The sequence below is a fragment of the Camelus ferus genome, chromosome 34, assembly GCF_009834535.1.
Source record: "Camelus ferus isolate YT-003-E chromosome 34, BCGSAC_Cfer_1.0, whole genome shotgun sequence".
NCBI classification, from domain to species: Eukaryota; Metazoa; Chordata; class Mammalia; order Artiodactyla; family Camelidae; genus Camelus; species Camelus ferus.
Genome location: NC_045729.1, coordinates 12,540,052 through 12,558,281, shown reverse-complemented (window position 1 = coordinate 12,558,281; position 18,230 = coordinate 12,540,052). Strand labels below are relative to the sequence as shown.

The 18,230-nt window shown below is 36.2% G+C and overlaps 1 long non-coding RNA gene across 1 annotated transcript in view; it reads right to left on the bottom strand.

Moving 5' to 3' along the window:
• LOC116661306 overlaps positions 1–18,230 on the bottom strand; it is a 200,014-nt gene that overhangs the window by 174,450 nt on the left and 7,334 nt on the right. The window contains exon 3 of the long non-coding RNA XR_004317178.1: positions 1,896–2,013. This is a non-coding gene — a long non-coding RNA (uncharacterized LOC116661306). The remainder of the gene's footprint in view (positions 1–1,895; positions 2,014–18,230) is intronic.

The following is an 18,230-nucleotide window of genomic DNA, read 5'->3' as shown; positions in this document are numbered from 1 at the left end:
AAGATGGGATGTGGTGATAGTGGAAATAAGTTTGAAGAAGAAACTTCCCCCTGGCTAATTCAGGCTCTTCATGTCACCAAAGCAAGAGGCAGAAAAGGAAGTAACAACTTTAGCTGGGTGATGGATCATGATTATAAAGAAGAAATGAAGAGTACAGCAAGAATCCCAGGGAACTTCTGGAGTCATCTCCTTTTACTATTTTCTTGTGCTACCAGAGTACCAGAGACATGCACAGACAGGATCACAAAATGATTCATCCCTCTCAGAACTGAAGGTTTGAATCACTCAACTGGGGGTAGGGTGAGTAGGTAAGGGAGGAGAGGGGAGGGAGGAGTAGAATCATACAAGCTTAGTTGCTGCCAGAGGCAAAGCACACACAGTCTAGGTAGAGGTAGAGGTAAGTCATAAGGCATAAATACCTAGTTACTGTCTCATGACCAGTTGCAGACATGAGGGCTTTAGCCATAGTCAATACATCAAATTTATTATTATTGATATTTTGTCTTTTTACTAATTGTAATAGAAATTACTAATTGTCCTTCACTATCTATCTTTTCCCCCTTCTTCCTTTGTAAGAGAACACTCAGTTTTTAATCTAGGCACATGACTATTCAAAATAAAGATTGCTTTTCTTTATCTCTCTTTAAGCTAGGTATGTCCATGTGACTCAGTTCTAACCAGTGGAATATAAGCAGAAGTGTTCTTTGTGAAAGTCCTTAAGTGGGATTGGTAGGGACATACCATTTTCACTTCCTTCTTTTTCTTGCTGACTGAAATAATGTATGTTTACTGTTTTATTTGAGAATATTCAATTTCTCCATTCAGGATAAGACAAACAAATGAAATATTTGAAACTTATAGTAAGTGTTAAGCCTCAATACCTGGTAAGCTAGTAGCCTGTGAGATACAGGTGAGATATAGGTGAAATTCATAGAATGTGTTAACTATAGATAATGTGTAAGCAGGTGGCTTGTGGGATGTAGAGAGAATTTATAAAACATGTTAAATACTGGCTTTAAGTAAGTTAGTAACTTGTAAAACATGTTGAAGTTACATATAATAAATGGAGTATATGAAAGCACAAACAGGAATGCTATTTGTAGGTAGAAAGGGGTAAAAAGGTCAAGTCACAAAGTACAGATACATCTCTAGGCTAACAGAGAGGCCATCTTTAAGCTGGATACTGTGGCAGGCAGACTTGCAAAATGGCCCTTCAAATTTCTGGCTGCTGGTATAAACACATCTTCACTTAGTTATTCATCAAATATTAGTTTAGGTATTGTTGTGAAGAGTTTTTGCAGATGGATTTAAGGTCCTAAATCAGTTGACTTTAAAATAGGGAGACTATCCAGGTGGGCTTGACCTAACTACAAGAGCCCTTTAAATCTGAGTCTAGAGATCAGAGACAAAGCTAGAAGTCCAAAGCATGAGGAGTTGCACTATTCCTGCCTTAAAAATGCAGGAGGACACATGGTAAGGAATGTGAGCAGCCTCTAGAAGCCAAGAGCAGCCCTTAGTTCACAGCCAGTGAGGAAATGGGAATGAAATTCTGTCAACAAGAAGAATGAGATTGGAAGTGGATTTATACACAGAGTCTCAGATAAGAACTCAGCCCAGCTGAACCTTGATTTCAGCCTTGTGATGCAGAGAACCTAGTCATGTAGTGCCAGACCTCTAACCTACAGAGCTATGACTACTAAATGGGTATTGTTTTAAGCTACCAAGTTTGTGGTAACTTCTTACATGGCAATAGGAATCGAATACAACTACACATCAGTGATAGTCATTATGGTACCATTCTATCCTCACATGCGATCTACCCTACCGCCATAGATAACACTCATAGCTGTTCAGCAGGCTAATTAGGGGACAACACTTGTGCCAAGTGTACTCACCCCTGCCTCTTGCTGATAGAATTAATGAGTATGTTGGTTCCAGACACCTTCTGTCTGCCAAGGTCCCTTGCTCAAATTCTGGTTCTGTTCATCATAATCACACCATCAAAGGGGAAGACTGAGGTGATAAGAGGAAAAAAAGAAAATATATGAATATCATGTAATCCAGGATTCAGATAGTGTGGTCCTTCCGTCCCATTTGCATCCTAACTTAAGTGTGTAAAACTGTTATCTCTTTTTTCCTTATTTCTTATTCTGTGTTTTAAATTGATTTAATAAACAATATAATTTGAACATCTTTATTTGATCTGAAGACCTTTTTGTTCCATGACCTCTGTGATAGCTTTCACGGTGTACTTAGAGTCTACTGTTGTATCAAAGTAATTTTCCACAATATAAATGTGGACATAATGGATGGCACTCAAGCAGCCATTTTGGTCCCATGAGGCAAAAGTTCCATGCTGAGGATGGAGTTGCTATAAGATAGAAGGAGAAACAATTTAGAAGGAACCTGAGTTCCTTACATAATGGAGGGCTGTTTGGACAACCCTGAATTGCCGACCTCTGATTGTTTTTTATGTGTGAGAGAAATAAACTTCTATCTTTTAAAAAAGTCAGTATTATTGATTTTCCATCACTCACAGCTGAGCCTAACCCCACTTTAGCAGTAATGTGTCATGTTTCCTCTGCTATTTCAAATAATTGGTTTTTAAAATGTGGTTCAAGGCCTATCAAAATGATCTTAGCTACTTGTCAAAAGTTTAGTTTCTTAGATGCTTAGGTTCTTAAATTCTAAGATCTTTGGTAGAGCCCAAGAATCTGCACTAGTAATAAGCCTCTCTGGTTATTCCATGCCACCAATATTTGTAAATTACTGATCAATAGGGAGTGTTTGTGGTGTTTACATTTAGAATTTAGTCCAAAGACTACAGAATAGCAAGGAGTAAAACCTGGATAGGTCCCCAGAAGAATTAGAGGGATAATATAAAATACTTGGAGATTTTGACCTGAAGGGAAAAACAACTTTGAAAATTGCCCCTTGTATTATTTTAGTGGCTGCCATAAAAAAATTACAACTTTGGTAGCTTAAAACAAACATACATTTATTCTCTCACAGATCTGAAGACCAGAAGTGCAAAATCAAAGTGTTGGTTAGGGCCACACTCCCTCCAAAGGCTCTGGGGGAGAATTGATTCCTTGCCTCTTTTCGCTTCTGATGGTTGCCCGCCATTCTTTGGCATTCCTTGGCTCTTGACCACATCTCTCCAAACTCTGCCTCTGTTTTCATGTTGCCTTCTTCTCCATGTGTCTTTCTAATATCCCTCTGTCTCTCTCTCATAAGGATACATCTGATTGTATTTTGTGACCATCTAGATAATACAGGATAAACTCTTCCTCTAAATGTTCTTAACTTAATCAAATCTTTTGCCATACATGGTAATATTCACTCTTTGGTCACATAAGGTAGGATTAACAGGTTCTGGGAATTAGGAAATGAATATATTTTTAAGGCGAGGGAACATTTTTTTTTCTCCTACTACAACACCTCAATATCACTTTTGGATAGAGTAGTTATTCCTGTGTATTAAAAACAATTTGAACACATTTATAGTTTTCATGTGATAGATCATCTTTGGAATTATAAGCAGATGTTTCATGCATTACACCCAAAAAGTAAAATATATTGTATGTAAAGTCATACTAGCTGCCACACTCACCATCTTCTTTTAATTCAAGCCTTGCTCAGCGAAGCTGCTTAGAATTGCATTCCAGGAGCACTGATTAGATCAGAGTAGGCACATGATTGGAGGGAAGCTAGTTTATAACCTATGAGATTACCTGTACAAGTGATTGTAAGCATCTAAGACAAACACCTTTTCTTCCTCTGTTATTTGGACTATGGAGTTTGAAATATGGAGAAGACTGCCAGTTAGCAGAGAGATTTAGATTTAATAGTATAGGATGGGACTTCAGTTTTTTTAGTTTTTTGGGTTTTTTTCCCCTCTCTCTTTTTTTAACCAGCTTTCTACTAGTTCTTATGTACTTCATAATTGGATTTCTCTGTTGTAGGAAAGGATTATGGTATACTGAATCAAGTATTTAAATCTTGTCCCTCCCACTTACTAAGGTAGCTCTGTGATTGTCACTAAATTTCTCTGATCTCTGATTTCTTCCACTTTGAAGATTATGTCTACCTATCATGGTTGTGAAGATTACGTGACACAAAATACTTAAAATACCTGGCACAATACTAGGCACAGTGGAAACCCTCAGTAAATGGAATTTGGTAAAGGCTTTATTGCCAGTTCTAGAGAGAAATAGGTAAGTAAAACTACAAATATGGTCAAGTCACAGATTTTAAGAAATTTGACAAAGTTCTCATGGTCTTTTCTACCTCTTTTTGTGAAATGCTATCAGGAGTCTCCTAGATACATGTTCTCCAGATTCAGTTTAGTTTAAAACATGTAATTTTGTTAAAAGTTCTCTTCCTATCATATCTGATTATATCATAAGAAGGGCTAATTAATTTTTGTTCAGAGACTTTCTTATCTCTGATTAGAAATGTGCATTTCTGACCATCTGTAGCTTACAGGCCCCATGTGACTGTGTCCTGATCTTATTGGGGCATTTCTTGGTTATATATGGTAATGATGTTATATTTCAACACTGAATGACATTAATGACTATTTTCATGTAGTGGGAAGGTATATTCATATGAGTCTAGCAAAATAGAACTCTTCAAAGATAGGCAGAGCTCAACATTACTAATCATCAGGGAAATGCAAATCAAAACCACAATGAGATATCACCTCATACCCATTAGAATGGCTATTATCAAAAAGACAAGAAATAACAAGTGTTGGTGAGGATGCTGAGAACAGGAAACCCTGTTTGTACAGGAAACTGTTGTACAGTTGCTGGGAATGTAAATTGGTGCAGCCACTATGGAAAACAGTATGGAGATTCCTCAAAAAATTAAATATAGAACTACCATATGATCCAGCAATTCCACTTCTGGGTATTTATCTGAAGGAACAAAACCACTAAATTGAAAAGACATATGCACCCCCATGTTCATTGCAGAATTATTTACAATAGCCAAGATATGGAAACAATCTAAGTGTCCATCCACAGATGAATGGATAAAGAAAATCTGATATATACATATAATGGAAAATTATTTGGTCATGAAAAAGAATCAAACCTTGCTATTTGTGACAAGATGAATGGACCTCAAGGGCGTTATGCTAAGTGAAGTAAATCAGACAAAGACAAATACTGTATGATCTCTCTCATATGTGGACTCTAAAAAACAAAAACAAAATGCTTATAGACACAAGGAACAGATTGGTGGATGCCAGAGACAGGTTGGGGGAGGGGAGGGTGGGCCAAATGGGTGAAGGGAGTCAAAAATTACAAACTTTCAGCTTAAAAAAAATCTATAATCACTGCTTCCCTTTTTCTCCTTTTGCCATTTATTTGTTTAAAAAGCTGATTCATTTGTCATGTAGAAGTCCCTATATTACAGATTTATAAAATTACAAACATTTTCTTATATTGCTTGTATTTCCTGTAAACTTGCTAAATCTAGAAATTTTATTAGATTGAGGTTCAATTTTCTTTGGCAAGCATGTTTCAGAGATGATGCTGTATACTTCATATTGCATTACATCATAGGTCAAATAATATCCTTTTAGTGTGGACAAGATTGGCTTTGAGTTCAGGTATTGTTAGCCTAATCCATTCATCATTAAGTTTCCCAACAATATTTCAGCTAATGCCATAGTTTTCAAATTGTAGTCCATAACCTCTAGGGATCTCTGAATTTTTTCCAGGGAGTCTGCAAGGCGAAAATTATTTCAAAATAATAATAGATACTATTTGCTTTTCCTCTTCATATTCTCACAGAGAATAGAGCAGCTTTTCAGAAGCTATGTGACATTCTTGTGTTTTAAATTTTTATGTTTTAATTTCTAGTATATAATGAATATACTAATATATCAATATAAAACTTCCATAAAAAATACTTCTTTGTTGTGCCTGATAATTTTTAAAAGTGTGAGGCATTCCTAAAAAAAAGTTGGAGAACAACTGAGCTAATGAATTTATCAGCCATTGATGATTATTCCTTGAATTTATTATTTCATTAGAGGTTGTAAAATAGTAATGTTAATATTGAAATGTAAATCTGATCTTTTCACTCTTCTGCTTAAATATCTTCCTATTGTTCTTAGATTAAAGTGAAACATCTGAGGGACATGATAAGAGTATCTTATTGTAGATCCATGATCATCTTGTGGTGATTTTGCCTAGAGAAATTTTATATTTCTGGACACAAAGCAAGAGGTTGATATTCTAGGATTTATCCAGAGAGCCAATACTGGGGAACAGAGAAACTAACAGAACTATGTGGCAGCTCATTGCTAGAGAAACACAACTGCAGGCAGTAAGAAAAGAGGAATGGAGAATGGAGGTTGACATACAGAGAGTTTTCCCATTAAGGACATTTGCTAAATTCTTAAGTTGTACAATTCTTAAGCAAAGAAACAAAGTAGAGTGCTTCCAAAAACAAGAGTGCAGTGTTTTGCAGTCTCAGGCTGCTGAGGAGGTAAGAAGTAGAATTTAGAACTTTCCAGAGAAAGGCTCAAGTTAACACATCAAGCATTTAGTTGAAAGCTCAGGAGAAATATACCTTAAGCACAGAGGGAAAAACAAGGGCAGAAAAAAATCCTTACCCAAATGACAGCCACTTGATTAAATGAGCACCTATTGCACCTTCAAAAAAAAAAAGGGAAGGGTAAGTAAATCTTTGCTGGAGGAATAGGTATCATCTGAAGATTTTACAACTTTTTAACATGATACCTAGCATCTAGTCAAAAATTACTAGCTATGTGAAGTGACAAGAATATAAAATAGATCAGTGAAGACAAAATAGAGGACAGAAATAGATCCACAACTGATCCAGATATTGAAAACAGCACACAAGAACTTAAAATAATACGTTCAAGAAAATCAAGGTAGAAAAAAAAAAAAAAAGAAAATCAAGGTAGAGACGGACAAAATTGATGAAATAATGGAGAACTGAATTAGAAAACTGGAATCTATAGAAAGAAATCAAATGGAATTTCTAATTATAAACTGTAAAATCTTACCCTCAGTTGTAACTGAACTTAACAACTCAGTGGGAGGGTCCAACATCTGATTAGCAGAGAAGAGATCATTAGAGAACTGAAAATAAAAAGATTTTTCTTGAGGCACAAAAAGAAAAAAAGGATTAAAAACACCAAAAATAGCAAAATAGAAATTTTAGCACAATGAAAAAGTCTAATATGAATTTAAATGGTGTTCCAGAAGAAGAAGTAGAAAACTATGTGACAGAAGTAATATTTGAAGAGATAGTGGCAAAGAATTTTCCAAAATTCTTCCAGTTATTCTCTTCTTCACATCCTCCTGCTCTTTAATCTCTATTTTCTTCTTCCTCTTTTCCCTGTGTTTTAGTTTGGATAATATATATTGACTTTTCTACAAATTCATTGATCCTTTATCCTACATCCAGTATGCTATTAAGCCTATACAATGAATTGTTAATTTCAGTTATTGTATCTTTTGCTTCTAGAATATCTATTTGCTTTTTTTAAAAGAGATTCATATTTATTGTTTAAGTTCTATAGTTTTCACTGTTTTATGTATCCTTCCCCCTGTTTTCTTTAACACATTCATAATAGTAATTTAAAGGTTCTTGTCTGCCAATTCTAACATCTAGTTAATCTATGGGTCTGCTTCTAATGGCTATGTTTTTCCTGTTTACAAGTCACATTTTTCTTCTTGTTTGCATGTCTTGTATTTTTTCATTGTATGTTGAACATTGTATATGGGAACTGAAATATTATTTTATTCCAGAGAGTGTGTGTCTTTTACACTGTTAGGAAGATAAACTGAGAGATACTGCTTTGATCCAATTAGGATCATGTTTTGTTGGGTTTAGATTATAAGTTTCCTTTGTTTGAGTTCACCTCAGATTACAACCATCTTGAGAGTGAAATTTGAAATTCTCTTCTATGTGTATAACATACCCATTCCTCTACAGGACTGAGACTAAGCATTGTAAGACTGACTATATCTAATCTGGAAGCAGAAATCCTGCAATTAACAAATTTATAACTGTTTATTAAAGAAAATTTGGAAAATAATTCCACATAGAAACACACAAAACTCAACCAAAATGTCATCACTTGCAGAGGGAGATCAAAGTTGCAGAATAGAAGATGTGGAGCTCACCTCCTCCCACAAATACATGAAAAATACATCTACATGTTCAATAATTCTCACAGAATACCTACTGAACTCTGGCAGAAGATCTCATACAATCGAAATTACAAGAAAGATCACCACATAACTAAGTAGGAAAAAACAAAAGGATTGGGATAGGACCTGCACCCCTGGGTGGGAGCTGTGAAAGAGGGAAGGTTCCCTCACCTTGGAAAGCCCCTTCACCAGTGAGGAGGTCAGCTGTGACAGATAGGGACCTACAGAAGCTCGGAGAAGAGTGCAAAAAACAATTTACAGAGGGAAGAACAGAGAGACACCAGCACAAAAGGTCCTTGCTACCTCACTGCACTCCTCAGTCCAAGATACACCCCTGCTGGTGCACATGTGGGCTGGGTACTAAAACTCATGCGTCAGAAGACAGACCTGGGAAGAAGACTGCGGTTGGCTGTGTGCAGCTTGAAGTGGCTGGAGTGTGGTATGGGTTGTGTGTGCAATGGAGCCCAGGTCTGCCATAAAAGCCTCAGTGTTAACACACAGGAAGGGAGGGGCAAGACTCCAACATAGCAGCCTCTTTCTTAACATGTTCACCTGTGGGCTTGGCTGCACTGTAGTAGCCCCATTGTTATTGTGTGCATGTGAAGGGAAGGGCAGGATGCTGCCATAGCAGCCTCCTCCTTGGTGAGCTCACAGCCTGTGCAGCTCCACCTCCACAACTTCTGGGAGCTTGCAAGTGCTGGAGGGATGCCCCCAGGAGGCAGGGCTGAAATCTGAGCTGTATCTCAGGAGGCTTTGGCAGATTTATGTTTCTAGTGCCTTTGTAAGCTCAGTGCATGCAGGACATCTGAGCAGATTACTGGTGCCTAGCTGGGGCAGTTCTGGTATTAGCAGATTCAGGATTTGCAGGCATGTGCACGTGGAGGTAGCGCTGGGATCTAGGCTGACTTTATAGCTACCATAATGTGTCCAAGAGCGTGACTACACTCAACTTCAGTAAGTCCTGGTGCTTGACTTCAGTGGATCTACCTTGGTGGCTTTCTGAGCACAGCACATGAGGGACATCTAGGCAGATTGTCTGCATTCCCATAGCTGAGGTGCGGCCAAGGACAGTGCAAACAACAGTGTACTATGTGAGCCCACACAACGAGTGACAGGTAGTACCACAGAGTGTGCTTCCCAGTGGACAGCTTCTGTGGAGGTATACTCAGCTCTTCTCCCAGTGGAAGTGCTCCAGTCCCACCTATCTCACACTACAGTGCAGAAATGGATCTGGGGGCCTCTACTCCATCAACTGGGGAGCAGACTCAGCCCCCAACAGGGCTGTGACAATCACAGAGAAAAGAGGAAGCTCTGCTCAACATCCAGTGCAGGCTCTGGTCATAACAAAATCAACCAATCACATTTTGATCAAGGGAATGACAGACAGCACACACAGAGGAAAGACATGGCAGGCATTCATACTAAAAACAGCCCTCACAAAAATATTAGGCTAAAGTAGGCTACACAGAGATGCTCCCACATAAAAACAGTCCTTCAAGACCAGAGTAGATAATTGTTACTCCTAAATTCATAGAGTCTGAGAAAGATGAGTAACATGAAGAAGCAGAGGAATCACTCCCAATTAAAAGGACAAGAAAAATCCCCTGAAAGAAGAAACAATGAAACAGATCTCTCTAGTCTACTAGATCCCAAGTTCAAAATGAGATAATAAAAATACTGAAGGAATTAAGAAAGGCTATTGATATAAGTGCAGATCACTGTAACAAGGAACTAGGAAGTATAAAGAGGAGTACATTAAAATTAGAAAACTCACTTGCCAAGACAAAAGCTGAGCTGAAGGCAACAAATAGCAAACTAAATAATGCAGAAGACTGAATAAGTGATCAGGAAGATAGAATAATGGAAATCACCAAATCAGGACAGCAGACAGAAAGACAAATAAAAAAGAAAAGAAAGCAACATGAGAGATCTATGAAGTAATATAAAGCATGCCAATCTACACATAATAGGGATCCCTGAAGCAGAAGAAAGAGAAAAGAAGATCAAAAATGTATTTGAAGAAATTATTGCTGAAAACTCCCCAAACTCAAAGAAGGAAAGAGATATCCAGGTACAGGAAGAACAGAGGGTTCCAAACAAAATGAACCCAATGAGACCTACACCAAGACATATTACAATTAAAATGGTGAAAGTTAAAGATAAAGAGTTGATTCTAAAGGCAGCAAGAGAAAAACAAGGAGTTAGCTATAAGGAAAACTCCATAAGGTTATCAGCTGATTTATCTACAGAAACACTGCAGTCCTAGAAGGGAGTGGCATATTCAAAGTCCTAGTAGGGGAAAAACCTGCAACCTAGGGTACTCCACCCCACAAAGTTATCATTTAATATAAAAGGAGAGATAAAGAATTTCTCAATCAAAAACTAAAAGAATACAGCAATACTAAATCTATTCTACAAGAAATATTGAAAGGTCTCTAAATAGAAAAAGAGCAAGAATCTATAGAAAAGAGAAAATCACAACTAGAAATGCGATAACCACAATGAACAGCAAAAGAATAAGCAGGAAGATGTAAAAGAGGACATCAAAATCATAAAACATGGAGGAGAGGAGTAAGAAAGTGTAAATGTTTTCCTTTTTTTAAAGAGTGGATTTAAACCTACATGACTGTCAATCATGTAAGTAGATATAGCAATGGGTTAACATACTTGAAAAACAGGGAAAATACACATCAAAAACATACAATAGATTCACAAAAACCACAAAGAAGAAAACTCAAGCATAATACATGAGTAAACCATCAAACCACAAAAGAAAAAAACAGTAAGAAAAAGAAAGGAACAAAGAAGAAATACAAAATCAACTGGAAAACAAGATTTAAAATGGCAATAAATATACATCTATCAATAATTACCTTAAAATCAATGGACTAAATGCTCCAATCAAAAGACATAGGGTGGCAGATTGGATAATAAAACAAGAGCCTACAATATGTTACCTACAAGAGATCCACTTTAGGGTGAAGGACACAGATAAATTGAAAGTGAAGGGATGGGAAAAGACATTTCATGCAAATGGAAATGGCAAGAAAGTATTGGTAGCAATACTTACACCAGACAAAATAGACTTTAAAACAAAGGCCATAAAGAAAGATAAAAAAAGGACCCTATATAATTATAAAAGGATCAATACAAAAAGAGGATATTACACTCATTAATATATTTGCACCCAAAATAAGAGCACCTAAATATATAAAACAGATACTTATAGACATAAAGAGAGAAACTGATGGGGATACAATAATAGTAGACTTTAACATCCCACTAACATCAATGGACAGATCTTCTAGACAGAAAATCAATAAGGCAACAGAGGTTCTAAATGACACAATAGAACAGTTACGCTTGATATTTTCAGGACATTACATCCCAAAACACCAGAATATGCATGCTTTTCAAGTGCACATGGAATATTTCTAGGAGAAACCACATACTAGGACAAAAAATAAGCCACAATAAATTTAAGAGGATAGAAATTATTTCAAGCATCTTTTTTGAACACAACAGCATGAAATTAGAAAGTAACCACAGAAAGAGAAATGAGAAAAAAACAATTGCATGGAGACTAAACAGCTTGCTACTAAAAGACCAATGAGTCAACAATGAAATCAAAGAGGAAATTTAAAAATGCCTTGAGACAAATAAAAATGAAAACAAAGCCACACAAAATCTATGGGATGCAGCAGAAGCAGTCCTAAGAGGGAAGTTCATAGTGATACAGGCCTTTCTCAAAAAACAAGAAAAACCTCAAATACACAATCTAACCTACCACAGAAAAAGTTAGTGAAAGAACAAACAAAATCTAAAGTCAGCAGAAGTAAAGAAATAAAGATCAGAGAGGAATTTAATAAAATAGAGATTAAAAAACAATAGAAAAATCAGTAAAATGAAGGGCTGGTTTTTTGAAAGAGTAAACAAAATAAACCTCTGGCCAGGCTCACCAAGAAGAAGAGAGAGAGGACTCAAATAAACAAAATAACAAATGAAAGAAGAGAAATAACAATTGATATCACAGGTATACAAAAAACCATAAGAAAATACTATGAATAATTCTATGTCAACAAATTGGACAACCTAGAAGAAATAGCCAAGTTTCCAGTCTGTCAAAACTAAATCAAGAAGAAATAGATAATTTGAACAGAATGTTCAGTAGGAGTGAAATAGAATCTGTAATTTAAAAACTTCTTGCAAACACATACACCTACAGCCAATTAATTGCCAACAAAGGAGGCAAGAATATACAATGGAGAAATGACAGTCTCTTTGGCAAGTGGTTTTTGGAAAGGTGGACAGCTGCATGTAAATCAGTGATGTTAGAATACTCCCTCACATCGTACACAAAAATAAACTCAAAATGGCTGAAAGACTTAAACATAAGATGGTACACTATAAATCACCTAAAAGAGAACATAGGCAAAACATTCTTTGACATAAATCTTACCAAAGTTTTCCTAGATCAGTCTCCCAGGGCAATAGAAATAAAAGCAAAAATAAACAAATGGGACCTAATCATACTTATAAGCTTCCGCACAGCAAAGTAAACCATAAACAAAATGAAAATACAACCTACAGATTGGGAGAAAATATTTGCAAATGATGCAACTGACAAGGGCTTAACCCAGCATATACAAGCAGCTCATCAACTCAACAACAAAGAAACAAGCAACCCAATCAAAAAATGGGCAGAAGACCTAAATAGACATTTCTCCAAAGAAGACATACATACGGCCAATAGGCACTTGAAAAGATGCTCAATATCGTTAATTATCAGAGAAATGTAATTCAAAACTACAATGAGGTATCACCTCACACGGGTCAGAATGACCATCATTTAAAAGTCCACAAATAATAAATGCTAGAGAGGGTTTGGAGAAAAGGGAACCCTCCTATACTGTTGATGAGAATGTAATTTGGTGCCACCACTATGGAAAATAGTATGGAGATTCCCTAAAAAACTAAAAATAGACTTACCGTATCATCCAGCAATCCCACTCTTGAGCATATATCTAGAGAATACTCTTAATTCAAAAAAAATACATGCACTCCAGTGTTTATAGCAGCACTATTTACAATAGCCAAGACATGGAAACAACCTAAATGTCCATCCACAGATGATTGGATAAAGAAGATGTAGTGTTTGTGTATATATATATATACATATATACACACAACACACACACACACACACACACACACACACACACACACAGTGGAATACTATTCAGCAATAAAAAAGAATGAAATAATGCCATTTGCAGCCACATGGATGGACCCAGAGATGATCATACTAGGTGAAGTAAGTCAGAAAGAGAAAGATAAATGTCATATGACATCCCTTATATGTGGAATCTAAAAAAAATGATACAAATGAACTTATTTACAAAACAGAGACAGGCTCACAGATATAGAAAACAAAGCTATGCTACCAAAGGGGAAGGGGGGCGGGATAAATTAGGAGTTTGGAATTAGCAGATACAATCTACTATATACAAAATAGATAAACATCACAGTCATATGATATTGCACAGGGAACTATACTTACTATCTTGTAATAACCTATAATGAAAAAGAACATGTGTATATGTAAAACTGAACCACTATGCTGTACATCAGAAACTAACACAACATTGTAAATCAACTATACTTCAAAACAAAAAAGAAAAAATTCCATCACTTCAATAAAATGACATCATTATTTTGATGTATTTTCTAGCAGAAACTTTCCTGGGACTAGATAGTTTATAATTGTTTTATTATTTAATTGAAATTCTAAAATTAAATCTATATTTTGATTGAGGGTGATGCTACATAAGAAATTTTTTTTTGTCAAATCCTAAAGGAAAATAATATTCATAATGAGACTGTTTGCTTTTAAATTTTGTCCAATTTTCTTCGACAAGGAGGCATTCATACTTTTCCATTCTTGTAAGATCATTAGTGTGGTAAAGTCAATTCAATGTGGCTTCTCAAATTATTATTCTCAGAATTCTTGTTGGGAGGTGTGTGCTGTGCCTATCAATAGTTATTTTAAACAAGTCTTTTTAATTAATACCCAAACTTTCTATTTCTGGAGGTATTAATTTTGATTAATCTCTTGGGTAAATAGGCCCATAGGTATCGGCAGCTTTTCTAACAGAGTAGATAGGTCATGTATTTTTCTGAACCTTTGCATATCTAAGAATAAGTTTGTTACTTTTCTACATTAAAGGCAATTTAAACATAAGTTCTGATGTCATTTCCTTGCCCTCTCAAAACTCTAATGATATTTTTCAATTAAGTATTTGGTATTTAATAAAACAGAGGAGAAGTCTGATGTCAATGTGATTTTTGTTTCTTGAAATATAGTATATTGTGTCTCCATTCTTCACCCACCCAGCAATACCCACTCATGGCATATATACCCTCTTATGTCCATCTTAAGCTAAAACTCATAGACTTTATCTTGCCTATTATTCAAGCATGCTGACAAAAATGGTTTTAAATATAGGTCTCTTTTTTTATTAATATCTTTTAAAATGTACTTTAGAAGCCTAAAGTGAAACACTGGTCGTTACTCTCTGAAGGTCATCCTCATCAAATGTGGTGATGAACAGGCAAAGAGGTACTTGGCAACTTCTAGACTGTCCTCACTCTCCTTCACTTCACCTCCAGCTTGTCTTCCTATCTGCCAAATCTGTTGATGAGCAAGACACTTGTTTGGACACAGAGGCAATAACTAACTATACAGAGACAATATCTTTCTCTTTGCAAATCGCACTTAGGCAGCTATATAGGCTTGACTTTTGGATTAATTAGTTGGTGACTCCTTCCCTGTTCCTTCAACTAGACTTTTCTGGCTGTTATTACCTCAGCTCCTACTATAGGTATAGAAGGTTTAAATCCTGTACCTCTTATTTCATAAGACTCATTATGATCTCTGCTCCTTTTACTAAACCCTAGCTGATATTGTTATTGATACCGAAAGTTGGTACAGGGGACAGAAACATGACAATGGGACTTTAGAACTGATTCTCTGATCTGTCTAAATTTAGGATTAATGACCCTGTTGCCAGTAGTAAAAAGGTAGCCTAAAGTGGCAAAATAGTTACTTAAAATTATAACACATGGTCACCAGCAATCAATTACCTATAGGAATAGCTGTTACCATAGATTATCTTAGAGGAAAAACAGTAGCAGTTATTGATTGCTTTCAGATGCACAGCACAACTTGAAGAAAGAAAATAATGAGTTCAGAGCTTTAAATTTCTATCTTTCAATCTGGATAAGGAATCAGAGGGCTTCTACGAGTGCCCTAAAATAAACCTTTATCTCTTTTAGCTGCAGCTAAGCCCAAAGTCTAGTTATGTGGATGTCTAGGTTACAATGAAAATTGAACTTATAATATCAAATGGCCTCATATATTAATGTTAGAACATTGATTGAGAATAAGTGAGAGAATTGTGGTGGGAACATAGAGGAGACTCCAGTGAGACTAAAATCCCAAATTTTGTCAAGCATCTTTTGCATCAGAAATAGCCTCATGTATTCTGTCTCTTCTCTTGTCTGACGAACCAGTAATGACTTTTCCTGAATTGGTTGCTTTTAGGTTCCAATGACCAAGGATATGGACTTGGAAGACTTGGAAGGTATTCCTTCCCATGAAGTACAAGTTGTTCCATCTGATCCTGCCTACCAGTAAAAAAGGGTCACAATGCCTATGGAGCCTCTTTGGATTTTAGAGACGACATAAACTACTACTCTGATCCACCTACTGGGTAACCCAAAAGGCTGCTGGTTTGGTGTGGATCCTGGAGGAATCTCAGCATCAGATCTAGGGTGCTTCACAATCTTTTCTATCATTTGGGCCATATAACTCAGAAGATATGATTGTGCTTGTGCTTGGTAGATAGGGACACTGTATGGAGCCTTTGACAGGGTCCCATAGGATTCTGAAGCAAAGCTCCACCATCTTCTGCAGATGACTACTGTCCTTTGAGAAATAGCTCTGTCCCCCTGTTGGCTCTAACACAGACTGATAGCTTGACCATAAGCCACCAAGTTACCATGTGACCTCAGCTGCCCATCATGAACTGAGTATTGTATGGTATACAAAACCATAACATTGAGCACACAAGCCGCACACTATCATTAATCTACATTGGACTTGAGAAATTCCTATAGAAAGTAGTAAGTTGTGTGGGTCTGGTTCCATCACCTGCTACATTCTCCTGCCTCTTCTCTCTCTTGCACCTTTGAATGCATTGGGAATTCCTATAGCTAAGAAAAAATTTGGGCCTGGTTTAAAAATGGTTCTGAATTATATGCTGGCACCATCTGAAATTGGATGGCTGCAGTACCACAGCTCTGCTCTGGGGTAGACCTGAAGAATACTGAATAAGGAAAAACCTCATTGGGCAGAATTTCAAGTGGTACATTTAGCTGTCTACTGTACTGATACCAAAGAGTTGGACAGAAGTATAGATTTATATTTATTCAAGGGCATTTGCTGACATCTGGCTGGCTGGTCAGATTAAACAGAATTGGAAGATTGATGACATAGTGGTCTGGGGTAGAACTGTGTGGAGGGAGCTCTCTAAATGAGCACAAAATATGGAGATATTTGTGTCCCATGGGAATATCACCAAAGAGCAACCTCAGCAAAAGACAATATTTATAGTAAGGTAGAAAAGGTGACCTGTTCTGTAAATGTCAGAAAAATGCATCATTTTTCTTCAGACATCTCTGCCCTTGCCAACTGGACTTTTGCACAAAGTGGTCATGTGGGCAGGGATGGAGGTTATGTATGGACTTAGCAACATGGATTTCCACTGACCAAAACCATTGCAATGAGTCCAAGCTACAATAGCAGAGACCAACAATGAACCTCCTGCTTTAGGACGATTCCAGGAGCATATGCCAACCTTGGTAGCAGGATGATTACATTAGATTAATTCTGTCATTCAAGGGGTACACTTTGTTCTCACTGAAATAGACTATTTCAGTTCTATTTCAGACTAATATAATTTGGAAGCATATTTACCTTTCCTGCCTAAAATACTTCTGCCCAAACTACCACAATCCATGGATTTATTGAAAGCTTAATTGTAATATTCCAAAGAATATCACTTCCAACCAAGGAACTCATTTTACAGCAAATGAAGTATAGTGATATTCTCAACTCATAGAATTCACTAGTCTTACGATGTCCCCATCACTTAAAACAACTGTCCTAATGAAATGGTAAAATGGTGCTTTGCATTAAGTTATCTTTTAGAGTAATTAAAAATATTTTCTTTTACCTCCATTTATTCCATTTCTGTTACTCTATTTTTATTTTTCAGTTTTATTAGGCAGAATTTTTACAATTTGACTGCACATATACAACATACTGCATGTAAATACATATACGCAACACACTGCTCATATTTTTTAAAATTTAGGTATATGTACTGCTCATTGTTTCTAAGAAAATTTAGAGTGTTAGCTTTTTAACTTACATAGTTATCTGATACTCTTTATTCCTTTATGTTGGTCCATGTTTCTGACCTACATAATATTCTTTCTCCCTAAGGAACTTTAACATTTCTCTTAGAGTAGTTCTACTGACAATGTATTCCCTCAGTCCTGATGTCTGAGAACATTTTTATTTCTTCTTCATTTTAAAGAAAGCTTTTGCCAGATATAGAATTATGGGTTAATTTTTTGTCTTCCAACACTTGAAAAATGTCACTTTATTGTCTGCTTGCTTGCACAGTTTTTGAATGAGACATATAATTCTAAGCCTTGTCCCTCTATAGGTAATGTATCTTTTTTTCTCTGGGTGCCTGCAAAATTTTTGTTTGCCTTTGGTTTGCAGCTATTTCAACATGATATGCTTAAGGTGTAGGGTTTTTGTACTTATCCTATTTGATTCTCTGAGCTTTTTGGATATGCGACTTTTCCTCCTATAGGGATAGAGCATTCTTTTTGTCCTACAGTTAGTTTTTGTTGCTTTCTCCTCTGCAAATTAAGGTTTTTGTTTCACAGAGGAGA